Genomic DNA, 13,809 nt, shown 5'->3' on the forward strand with positions numbered 1-13,809 from the left:
GTTTCGAAATTTCCGGTGATTCTCAAGCAATAACGACAGTAATTATCACTTTTCAGATACGTGTTAAATACACATTTCTGTTGCTACATGTTCCAAATGATCATCCTTTTGGTGATCCTTTTTTTTTTTGTTATTTATTTCCTTTTTTTTCGTTATTTATTTCATGGCACACATTTTACGAATGTTGAACGACATGGATTCAACATAGAAAACATTAAAAGCATAGAGGTAATAATTATAGGCCTATTTTAAATTATTATTATGACTATTTATTGATCCCAAATTGAATCTGCTTTGCATTTATCCAGACTGACTGAATTCCCCATCGGACAGGGAAAACGCTCGCAATATTTTTCCTTTTTAGGGATTACTATGGTAACAGTACATGATAATTCAAGAACTTTTTGAACGAGGGAATAAACGTTCATCTATAGCTGTGTAGACTAAATACAGTGAAAAGATTTTGAATTTCACAATAAGGCTTTTTTAATGAGCCAGCTTTAATAACTATAATATTAATGTTTATAAGTTGGATGCTATCTGTTAATTACATGTGTATGATGTGAAAACCATTAAAACTGCTCTGCTCTAGAGGTCAGATCTTTAAACTAGTACTATGAGATTGAGCATGCAGGTATTTCTTGAATAGTATGTATTGTGTGAATAGTATTAAGAAAGTATGTACCTATTTAAATAGAATTTTAATTCAAAATTAATCGGAGTCTTAAAATTTTCCCTTTATTACGAATAATATAGCCGAATACGAACCGTTTTTGCGCTTCTTTGAAATTAAAAATAAACGAATTTTTCAGCAATTTTAATTTTATATTCATATAATTTTTTCCCTAGTTTGAAAAAAATAATTAGAAGTTTGCTATGCATATTTTTTATTTTTACTTATAGGGTATATACTTAAGGCTGTTGAATTGACATGTTATTGCTTTTGAATTAGGAGCAAAACGAAAAATAAAATAAAGATAGACGAATCACACCTAAGACATAATAAAGATAAAAGCAAAATTCTAGACTGTAAGCATAAATTAAATTTATGTGTAACTTATTTTATAAAACTGATAATGTTTTGTTTACAGAATACGTCTTTGTATTATATGCATGATATTTTTGTCTCAACTAGCTTGTAATCTCGGAGCAGTCTTCCATGAAATATAATTTTTCATAGTCTTTAAAACGTTCTGTAGAGCAAACCAATGGAGCTTTCAGCTTCCCTATCAGGATATACTTAATTATTGGAAAGTAGTTGTGCATTTAAGTTCTTTTTTAAATTCTGGTTAGTTTTTAATTAATAATTAATGGAAATATTAATGCTTTTTCTCAATACTTTCAAAGCATATTTTAGTTTAAAAAATATCAATTTTACAGCAAAAAGCAAAAAAAGAGGCTTTTTATGTTATTTCAATGCAGTATTTTTTTTTCTTAATGTTAATAAGTTTCATAAAATTTCCTATGCAAAGTATCTTTTTAACAGATTTCTGTTACTCAATTGCTCATTCTGTTATTCAGCAGTCTATTTAACAATGGAGGCGTTGGCATTCACAGTTCATATAAAGAATAATTATTTCAGAATTATTAAAAATTGTCATATTTATAGTTAATTAATTTATATTTTAAAATATTTAATTCTCTCATTTTGCATGCTCATTTTTCGTTGAAATTTAAGGAAAAAGTTTCGTATTTTGCATTATGATATAATTTTATAAATTTGGAGACTTGCAACTAATTGGTGGATTTGAAGACTGGAGATCACTTTTTCTACCTTTGAATTTCGAGTTTTCAGGGCTGACCTAATCCGGTTTGATCCTAAACCCAATCTGGTTTGATCGCAGTTCAAATCGATTCAAACAGAATCATTTCCAATTTATTTTGTTCCTCTATCAGTCCCCTCCAAAATTCGTCTTCATTTTCTCAGTGAAGATTTTAATTTACTTATTAATTTAATTTTATTTATTTATTTCATTATTTTTTATTTGATTATTTATTTAATTAATCATTGATTGATTTTACTTACTGCCTTTTGTGAATTTCGGTTTCATTTCTTGTTGCTTTGACAAAAATCATATTTGGTTCACTGAATATTTAGATAAGAAGTTGCTCTTCGAAAACCAAATATAAATAATTTCCTAAAATGTTAATGAGATGGAACGTTTTATAATGACGGGTTGATTGTTATTATTATTAGTTATAAAAGACGATAAATGCTGCAAAATCTTCAAAAATAGCTGTTTTCTTTTTCACAGCTTTTATTGAGCGAAAATTTGTATTAAAAAAATAATTTTTAGTTGTTCTATGATCAGATGTGAGGATTTTTGCAAAACTCTAAGTAGGAAAATTCTGTACCAACCAATTCTGTACCAATACCTTTTACGACCAATTTTATTCTAAAGTTGAATGCTTGATTATATGGCTGTAATGAAGAAAAAAAAAGCATTTTGTTTACCATATTGTTACGGAATTCTTCGGGGTTCTTTCCTGATTTGTTGGTCGATGAAATAAACCGCCCTTTAGTGACAAACGAAGACTTTTATTGAACTAATATAAGGACAGCAAATATACAGCCGAGACGAATACAGGCAATAAACAGCATCACATTACAACAAACAGTAGCCGACAAGTAGTAATCGGTAGCAATAACAAGGACAGCACACAAAGCGGCCAGACAGAATTCAGCAGAAGGAGGGAATCTACGTAACTTCACTCTACGGTCTTTCCAAACATCTACCATTCACTACTGTCTCCTCGCTTTAGCTGTATCCAACTGCCGACTCACTACTACACGACTGACTACTCCTCATACGACTAGTTGCTGCTTCTACAACAAACACCAGAACTCGGCACAGCTCAGTTCAGCAATCGCTTGAGCTCCACACAACACTTGCTTTTCGCTGGACTGATCCAACTCTTCTCCATTGGCTTTTTCCACGATTATGACTAGTTTCACTACTGACTTCAGCTTGAGACTGCTAGCCTTTTATATTCTCGGAAGCGGGCGGGGAAAGTTCTGAAATAATCAGGAATATCTCAGTTTCTATTGGCTAAATCGCAAAAATTCTGAAAGTTTCCAGTAATATCTATTTTGTCACCCAAGTCGCCAAATGGTCGGCAGGTTTGTCGCAAAGCTCTAGGATTACTGACTCGGCACCCGATCAGCACCCAACAGAGCTGATCGTAAAATGGTCTTTCCAGTGATCACACTAACCATGCTGGGAAGGAACATAACAGATTTAAAACAATATTTACAGTATGGTGCAGATAATGCATGAAATGTTTATGGTGTAAATGATTTATCTACGTGATCTTTCAGAAAAAATACAAATTCATGACAATTCTAAAAACCATTTAAAGAATGCACAAATAAACCAATGCTTTCCTAAACTTCACATTTGGTTTTGAAACTTAAAACTTCAGTCCACTTATGTGTTTAGTAGCATTTTTAAAGGTAAATATTCTTGATAAATATTTTTTTTTCAGAACTACCAGGTTCTGTCTAATCGTCAAGGCCAAGACGATAAGAAAACAGCCGAGCCATCGCTTGATAAATCATTATCAAGCGATGTGGTTTTGATTTAAATATTCAATTTCTTTTTCTTTTTTTTTTCTTTCGAATTTTCGTCGTTATTAGCTGCAAAAATTGTTCTAAATTCTTTCATGAAATTCTGAGCTTCTGTTGTTGAAACAAATATTATTCTTGAATAAAATCAGCAATATATTATGCAATACACAGCTAATGTATCCATTAAATGAAAAAGAAAATCCATGTATTTTGTCACAAGAATATTAACATGGCGATCAGTAATAATGTGATTTCCATTTCTAGACAATAGTGATATTCTCAATTTTTGTAAACAATGACCAAGCATAGCATAAAATCTTGAAATTTAAAGCCTTAAAATAGCGATTCAAATAACAGAATCTCTGACCATCATTCGAATATAGTAAAGCAAATATAACCAGAGATATAAAAGTATACTATACTATTTAATCTTGCAATACATTTATAAAAAAATAATACTAATTTATAATGATTAATTTAATGCCCAAACAATGAATCGGAGTCTTCCTTAAACCTTTTCGCCAGCTTTGAAAATGATGAGAAGAGTGGAAATCAAAGGAGATTTCTCTAATTTTTTTAAAGAAAATTTATGTCTAAAGAAAAATATACAAATATATTATTTAATAAAAAAGGTTTTTGAATCGAATCCAAATTTTAATTTGTAGTTTTGAAATTTTCTAGAAACCTCATACTTGTTTAAATGGACGTTTCAAAATACCGTATTAAAATTATTTTTTAATACAACTGCTATTTTATAGCAGAGAATAGTGAGTCAAGACGAGGATACCAAAGTTTTTGGACTTCGGATAAAATTTGTATTTATAATTGGAAATTTTTTTAAAAAAAATTTATTTAATTGTTTATTAATAATATTTATATTTTTAATTAATTAAACAAAAAATATTTTTGATTGAAAAATAAAACTGCATTTTGATTTACTGAATTCTGTAAAATGATGCTCATTTTCAAAAAAAAATATGATTTTTTTTTTTGTCATTTTCATCTGTTACACCTATATATCCGCAATTTGGCATAGCTTCATTTCCGCAAGATATGGTCAAATAGTAAATTGAGAGTATTAATAATCGCGAAATATCAATTATTAGATTTTTTTTTTCTTTCTTTATATAAAGTATAGAGAAAGTATTATTATCGTAAAAAAGGAAAAAATCGAGCACTAGATTTTGACGAATCTCCACGTTTAAGATCTTCCTGAGTTAAAAAAGCACATTTTTGGGAAATGCCTGTTTCCGTCTACCCCTCTGTGACAAGGATAACAGAAAACCATTTCATCTAGAAGCATGAAATTTGTAATGCAGGATTTACATCAAATTTGTAGATATCTCTGAAATTTTGATCAAAATCCGTTCAAAGGAAGTCTGCCTATTCGCTGTCCGAATATACGTTAACACGCTAACTACAAAATGAACTCTAAATAAAAAATCAAGAGAGTTAAGATTCGGTACAACATCCATAGTTTAGACAACTATCAAAATGTGAGCCAAATTCGTCTGTCAGTCTGAGCTTTCAGAAACCTGCAAACGCGATAACTCGAAAACGGATTGAAATGCATCAAACCTGATGTCGAATTTTGTAACTACAAATTTAGTTTTCAAGTAAGCTTCAACAAGTTTCAAATTTTTGTTTTGACTGGTTGAGAAAAATGCGGCTGAAATACAAATTCGATTTTGTGATACTATTAACTACATGCCATTGAGTACTCGCTAAAAACCTCGCCAAGGAACACATGATAGATTAGATAAAAATGCTTCATTCAAGTTAAATTTTTCATACCTATTGTACCCCAATGTTATGCAAGGTGCAATCTGGTATAGCACCTCTATTAGAAAATTTGCTAGAAATCTTTGGAAAGACCCCTCCCGCTGGTTTTTTTTCATACTTGACATCAAACAGCTTCAAATCGTTATTTCTAATAAACCTCCATTCATAAAAATTTATATTATGTAGATCACTTGGCAGATTCTTTAAAAATGACATTCGTTCAATTGACAAAATATAATGAATATTACGGGACTGACGGAAAGCTATTACTTTCCCTCAATTTAATATTCATACATGTTATAGAATGAATTATTCCAAATGAATGAAAAATAAAGTTTTTTTCTTTATTATTTAAATGTCTGTTTCATTCTATTTCTCAGAAAAGAACCCCAAAAATGAAAATTTGATTTTACTTGTAACCGTTATATTCTATAGAACCAGAAATTCATTATTTTGCAACTTACCTTGAGAATACACGTCATAAGCGATGAATAACAAAACTTTTTAGAAGTTTTTTTTTTAAACACAGCTGCAACTAAAGAAAACAAGCATTAGAAAATAACACTGGACCCCCGGAAGTGGTCTCCCCGAATCTTTCTCGTATATCCTCCAATAAAAGTTTCATCCCCTTTTCTCTGCATAAAATTGGATTATGATTTTGGGTAAGGCCACGAATACATAGAGTGGCATTGGTGAACGATAGTTACGAAATTAAATTCTTTTGCGTGAATCTAGCATTTTTATTAAGTCTCTTCCGAGAATATTTCGACGCCTTTTTTCCGGCCAGTTGACACCAGAATCTGACAGAGATCTGCAATTGTAGATACAACATCACATACAAATTTTATTGATATAAGACATTGAATTCATGAGTAATTGTGTTCACATGCATGCGAAAGTACAGAAGGACAGACGATCAAGATTTAGTTCAAACATTGATAAGTATCTATATTTCAGATGTTAAACAATGTGTGCCAAAGTTTATATACTTTGCTCTTTGATTTTTGCAGTTATAGAGTTCACTTATTCTCGAACAAGTGTACAGACAAATCACCTATGAATGGAGTTTACTCAAAATTTGATAAAAATCGATAAATTTGGTGTAAAAACTGTATTTTAAATTTCATACGTTTAGCTCAAAGCGTTTTTAAGTTATCTTTGTAACAGACAGACAGACGGACATTTTCGAATTCTGCATGGTTTAAATTGCGAAAATTCGTACAAATCTGGAGTTTGAATTTTTTGACAATTACAATTACTTTCTCGCATACAGCGTACACAAGACAGTAATAAATGTTCTTTGCAAGCATTGCATATGGAATTTAAATGTCATGCAAGAATGTTTTAAATCAATTACCAGCTTATTCTCCAGGAACGCTTTATCGACCTTGAATGAATTATCTTATGTATAATTTGATATTTTTGATTGTTTCAAAAAGGCATTTTTAAGCATCATAATGCTATAGACATGAAAGCCGTGTTGTTTTAATAGTCTTACGTCAATTTTGCTTATCAATGTCATGAACTGTTGTGTATATGAACTGTCCTAATGGAATCAATTGTTATGGCGAGGTTATCAAAATGCCTTATGATTTCATATGATATAATCACATGGTATCATAGTGTAAAAACATAGCGCATGGGTTATTTATCTTCCTTCAAAATATACTGTTATGAGTCATGCTTAAATGTCATGCTAGAAACCTTCATAATATACTTTTACGGTCAATTCCAATGGTTGTGTGTACGGAGAAAAGAGTCCAACGAGGCCAATAACGGATAAAGTCCTTTTTTTCCGCAAAACATTATTAGCAACATAATGCAGGTCACAAGCAGAAGAGCATTAATATGTAACCGTATCAATACAAGGAGCTCAGAGAACGCGCAGGAGAGCGGCTTCGTTGGACTACTCACGACTCTCGATTCGTCTGCAACTCTCAATTGACTTAATACTGACTGCTTGGAGATCCGTCTCCCGGCTTTTTGCAGTTTCAGTGACAAAGCATAGGAGATTCTACAAAGATTGTAAAAACTCAAGTTCTAATGCAGATACCGCCAAGATTTTTGTAGTTTCTAAAGTCTTCGATTTGCCAGAAAGTCTTCCAAAGTCGCCAGATTCATCGAAACGTCGCTCAGTGATGGCCAAGACTCCGGGTCATTAATTTTTTCTTGAAATCACTAAATCCATTACTAGGTCGTCGAAGGCCTCAATCGAGGGTTATTGATTAGGCATCTATTCCCCAACTATCCAATATCAAAACCATTACTATACCTTCTTTACCAAAGACTTCCTTATTTACCAGAGGCAGACAGAGGAATAATACCAAATCAGTAATCTCAGAGCTTGGCGACAAACTTGGCGACCATTTGGTGACTTTGGCAGCAAAGTAGATGATACTGAAACTTTCCGAATTTTAGCGACTGTGCTAATTGGAACCGAGATATTGTTCCTGAATCTTCTCTGCCTTATAAAAGGCCGGCAGTCTCAAGCCAAAGTCAGTCGTGAATCGGGTCTTAATTGAGGAAAGAGTCAACGGCTAATAGTTGTATTAGGCCAGCAAAGTGCAAGAGCTATGTAGAGCTCAATCGATTGTTGAATTGAGCTGTGTGCCAAGTCTTGGTGTTTATTGTAGAAGCGGCATCGAGTCGTGTGAGGAGTAGCCAGTCGTGTAATATTGTGTCAGCAGTTGGATACATCTAAAGTGAGGAGACAGTCGAGATTTGCAAGCGTTTGGAAAGACCATAGAAGGAAGCTACGAAGATTCCCTCCTCCTGCTGAATGCTGTGCCTGCTATGTGCTGTGGTTGAAATTACTACCGATTACTACTTATGGGCTACTATTTGTTGTAGTGTGCTGCTGTGTGATTGCATTCATCTCGGCTATATATCTGTCGGCAGCGTACTCTTGTCTTCGTGTTTAATAAAATTCGTCGTTCGTTTGTGAGGCTTACCCAGTTGTTTTTATACATTACAAGCGAACCAGGTGACTCTAGGAACTTAGCCAAATTGAAGTTCCGTGACAATATGATGAATTAGCTTAAATATAAAATAATCAAAATTTCAAACTTCATCTCATTGACATTCGCAACAATTCAACATAAAAGAATGTAAATAAAGGATGAAGTTGATCCCATAAATCATTTTTATTCGTGCTATGCTTTATTGGGCACTGATAAATTAGTCAATTAAGTCATTAAAGAAAACTTTTTGACCTGCTTGACGCTGAAACAAAAATCCGGATTTGCGTTTCCGATAACAACGCAAATCCCGATAAAAGAATAAAAGTACAAGAGTATTTTTAACTACTCCAGGTATTACATACAGTCGAAATACAGAGTGGGCAAAAAATTTGTAAAAAATCTATAAAACTCGAAAATAAGAAACGATTTGTAGATTTAGCATTGATTAGTCATGAGATTTTTTTTAAGATAAGAACAAAATTTTAAAAAATCTGACAGATGGTACTGGTACTTATGGAATATGCAAATGAGACAAGGATTATAAAGTCTTACGCTCTTGATTCAGAACCAGTTCTCCGTTGCATGCTATGTAAGTGAACAAGAATGGAAAGTGGGAACGATAAAACTTTGTTGCTGAAGCTATTTTACCTGAATCAGAAATCAGCGACTGCTGCACTGCGTAAATTCCAACTTCAGAAAGATGTGAAGACTAGAAAATGGCCTTTAATAGTAGCAGGCTTCATAAAGCTTGTTCTGTGATTTGAGGAAACTGGATAGCTGGATGATCGTGCAAGGTCCGTACGATCAAGTAGACTAAAGTACTTTACGTCGGAAACCACTGCAGGGACTAGCAGCGCAGAAGAAGCTGGCAGAAGCCAAGTTTCCATGGCCTCCCCGGTCTCCAGATCTGACACCAGCAGGCTAGGGGAAATTTAAAATCCAGAGTATATCGATCCCGTCCAACCAATTTGTTGGAATTGGGAGATGCAATCCGCCGAGAGATGTCATGTACACAGCCGAACATGCTGTACTCGGTCGTTGCTGGATTTGTGACACGCTTGCAATGTGTTATCATCTGTGGCGGTGGACATGTGGAACACATTTTGCTATAATAAATGAATCGGAAACATTATTTTTGTTATTTGTGTGTTTTTTCTTTCACTTATTTACAAAACGCCATCTGTAGGTTGTTTTTTAAATAATTTTTTTTTTCATATCTTAAAAAAATCCCATGACTTATCGATGATAACCTGCAAACCGTTTTTTATTTTGCTTAATTTTCCAGGTTTTTCAAATTTTAAAAATTTTTATGGACTTTTTGCCCACCTTGTATATTATGTAATATAATATCATTTTTAATAATCTGATTATATCTGACTTTAAAGTGGAAAATTATCCTTACTATGAAAAAAATTAAATCAAATTCATGTAGATATTTATTTCAATGTTTCTCTCTGTTTGTCTCTTAGGCTGAAACTCCTTTCGGCCAGTAAATATCCTAGTAATCCCAAACATGCAATCGTAAACATGATGTACAGTTTGATTGAAGTGCAAAAGAATTCACCGTAGAGAAATGGTAGCGCAAGTCCAATGGAGATGAACAAGTTCAAGCTTGAAAAGGCCGTTTCTTCCTCTCCTTGGAAGAAAACTCCATAAAGAGCTAAAAGAAAAAAAAACTATTATATTAAATTTCTAAAAATTATTTACTTGCGCAAAAGTGCCGGTTCTCAGTTAACTTTCGTCTTATTCGTTGCAATCTACGGTACGCACTACAAGATAAAAAAAAATATACGGACACTTGGATTCAAAATTTTTCTACTTTCTCGAATACGTAATGCAGAAAAAGCATAGTAATCGTCGAAAAATACGAACTCGAGATTTTGACGAAAGTCCGCGTTTTAAACCCCGCTGAGTTCGAAAAAACACATCTTGGGAAATTATGCGCCTGCCTGTCTGTGATATAGATGACTTGACGGTTGAAATCTGGTATATGATCTTTTCGCCACATGAGCAGATTTCTGTTGAATTTTGAGTAAACTCTATCAAATTTCGAACCAGATCCAACAACGGATTAACCTGTCTGTCAGTCTGTACTTGCAAAAATATGTAAATGCACTGACTTAAAAATGCAATGATGTAAATATATCAAATTTGATATGCACTTTTTCTCTCAAATTTCCTTTCAATCAGCTATCTAAAATACAAATTTGATTTACGAATATTATTAAAAACATGCGAGGGATTAATCACCAAAAAACAATCACAAAGGATGAGACGATATATTCAATAAAAATTCTAAATTCACTTCAAAGGTTAATATCTCATAACTCTTGTATGATAGTGCCATGCAAGACGTTTTCTGAAATAATACCAAACAAGTCAGACAAGACAATACACAGCGGTACACTACAACAAACAGTAGCCCACAAGTAGTAATCGATAGTAATAACAACTAAAGTACACAAAACGGCTGGACAAAATTCATCAGGAGGAGGACCACACTCTACGGTCTTTCAAGACGCCTGCAATTCTCCACTGTCTCCTCGCTTTAGCTGTATCCAACCACCGACTCACTAATACAGACTGGCTACTCCTCACACGACAAGCTGCTGCTTCTATAGTAAACATCAGGATTCTGCACACAGCTCAGTTCAGCAATCGCTTGAGCTCCTTACAACGCTTGCTCTTGGCTGGACTAATCAACTCTTCACCATTGTGTCTTTCCAAGATTGATTTAGGCTTGAGAATGTCGGCCTTTTATAGTTCCTGGACAAGGGCAGAGAAGGTTCTGGAACAATCAGACATACCTTGGCTCCTATCGGTTCTATCGCTAAAATTCTGGAAGATTCCAGTATTTTCTATTTTGTCGCCAAACGATCGCTAAGTTTGTCGCCAAGCCCTGAGATTACTGATTCAGTTTCCGATCAGCATCCAACAAAACTGATCGTCAAACGATCTTTCCAGTGATTAAACCAAACATGCTAGGAAATAGCATCACCGATTTGTAACAATGTTTATCGTTTTCTCGAATATTTGGACATTAATTGCTGACTATTGGTTAATACACAAGTATCAGAAGATTGGGTATATTTTGGGCTCCTTTTTTTCAACAGATCGAAACTTCACCGACCACACATCAAATTTAATTTCTTTAATTTTTTAAATCAACGTTTTTACATGTATGCTAACATACAGAGCAGCAGACGATTCTTTGTTTCACGGGTTTGGTTCAAAATATGTTATGAATCTATATTCAATTCGTCGATACTGAATCTTCTTTTCAAATTTTATCTATCTTGCTCTATATGTTTTGTAATCATATCAAAATTTGTACTCTATCAAATTTTGAGAAACTCCATCCAGGGAAAGTCTGTCTGTTCGGCTTTCGGATTAGAAGTTCTGTAAGAAGTTATATGGAGGAAATTCGGTACGAATATTTAACATCTACAGAGACACCGATTCAATTTTGAGCCAAATCCAAAAAAGGGTTGATCGCTCGTTGCTCTATATTTTCAGCAATGTATGAGCGCGATAGCTCAAAAACACAGTGAATGGATATATCATATTTGGCATGAGATTTTGTGACTATATTTGTGTTTTGTATCAAATTTTTGTTTGAATCTATTTGATAAAATTCCTCTAAATCACACATTCGATTCCATTCTATTCATCAAATAATTCACGCTAAATTTAATACTTCACGATTATTGTACGGAAATTCCATGCACGGCTTTCTCTGAAATAGTACTTTTATTAGAGTGTAAGCGAGAAAGTTCAGAAAGACCACTCCCTCTGCTCTTTTCAGTATACTTCATGTATGAGAAAATTAAAAGGGTTCCACTTGGGGTTTAAATTTTTCACATCACTTTAGATAAAATGAAAACTTCAAGGATGCTAAATAATAATTATTGTTTTCCATGGAAGACTGCAAAATATAAAATAGGCATGACATTCATCTATTATCCATTATAATTATACTTGTATACAGGAGGATTCAAAACTTCGTTGCGTTCAAATTTCGTGGGGTGGCAGGGAATAATAATATGTCAGGAAACCGACTTCACACAGGAAGGTATGTCCGCAAACGTTATCTGCATGGGCAAAATGGACAAGTCAAGTGAACACAAGGAAACAGTACATTTAAGTAGTAACGAATGTGACTTTTATTCCAACAAAGGTAAAGCACAAATTTACATTAGGTGCTTAAAATTGTGGCCATTGACACGAATACAGGATTCCCAGTGTCGTTGTACAGACTCCCCAATGTCTGAAGCGGCCGCTATTCGTGCAACGAGGGCCCTTTCACTATCTACGAGCATCTTGTGCATATGGTTTTTCATGGCCAGTAACAAAAAAAAATCTATGGACGATAAATCAAGGTGACCTGTGTGGCCAAGCGATCGTTCTGCCGATTCACTGAGCTCCGAATGTTCGGTTCAGGTAATAACGCGCAACAACTGTGCTATGGTCTGGAGCTCCGTTGTGCTGATACAACATATCTCGGTGCAAATGTCGCACGCATTGTCCGTAATATGCCCAGGCGTTTTTGAAAAGGTTCGATGGTCGATGCAACGGCGGCGTGAATCCCGTGTTCGTGTAAATAGTCGCCATTTTGATCAACTATTGTGAAGCCAAAACTGCTGACGAATGTACTTTACCTTGTTGGAATAAAGGTCACATCCGTTACTACCACTTTACTCTACTGTTTCCTTGTGTTCACTTCACTTGTCCATTTTGTCCATGCAGATGAAGTTTGAGGGCATATTTACGTATGTGAAATCTATTCCCTGAGATATTCCCTACCTTCCCACGAAATTTGAATGATAAGTTTTGAATCACCCTGTATAGGAATTTCACTTCCATCCAAAGCACCATATATCTCTTGACCATAGAATGGCACCAACGATAAATTTCCAAGTATATCTCAATTTGATAAAAAAAAAAAATTGGGATGAAGTCTCCGTAAAGGTTAACTCTTTCTAGTTACTCCAGTTCATATCATCTGAAACATCATACTCACCTTTCGTTTGAGAATGGAACATTCCACATAAAAAACCAAAAGTTCCACCTGCCAAGTAGAAAATAATGGGTTGTTGGGCGTCAGGAGTCCACAAGTAAAGCAAGACGAGACTCACTATGTTAATAATTTGACCCCAAATTAAAACGATTCTTCTTCCTAACTGCCTGGTCAGCAGACCGGAAATAACGGAGGATAAAGAGGCAGCGACACCGAAAAAAACAGAGACCAGTCCGATGCGTGAGGTGCTCCAGGAGCATGCGATGTATGACTACAAACAGACAAAATCAGAGATTAATACAAAAATAAAAAATAAAAAATTTTCTATGCCAAATTTTTCAAATTTTAATTACTCTTTTTAAAATAAATTATTCGTGGTTTGTTGTTTTTTTAAAAAAGGGAAAATATTCATTAAATTTAATGCACTACACTCCCGAATATCCAGCCTTATGTAGCGAAAAGGCAGGTCAAATAACAAAAAT

The sequence above is a fragment of the Argiope bruennichi genome, chromosome 8, assembly GCF_947563725.1.
Source record: "Argiope bruennichi chromosome 8, qqArgBrue1.1, whole genome shotgun sequence".
NCBI classification, from domain to species: Eukaryota; Metazoa; Arthropoda; class Arachnida; order Araneae; family Araneidae; genus Argiope; species Argiope bruennichi.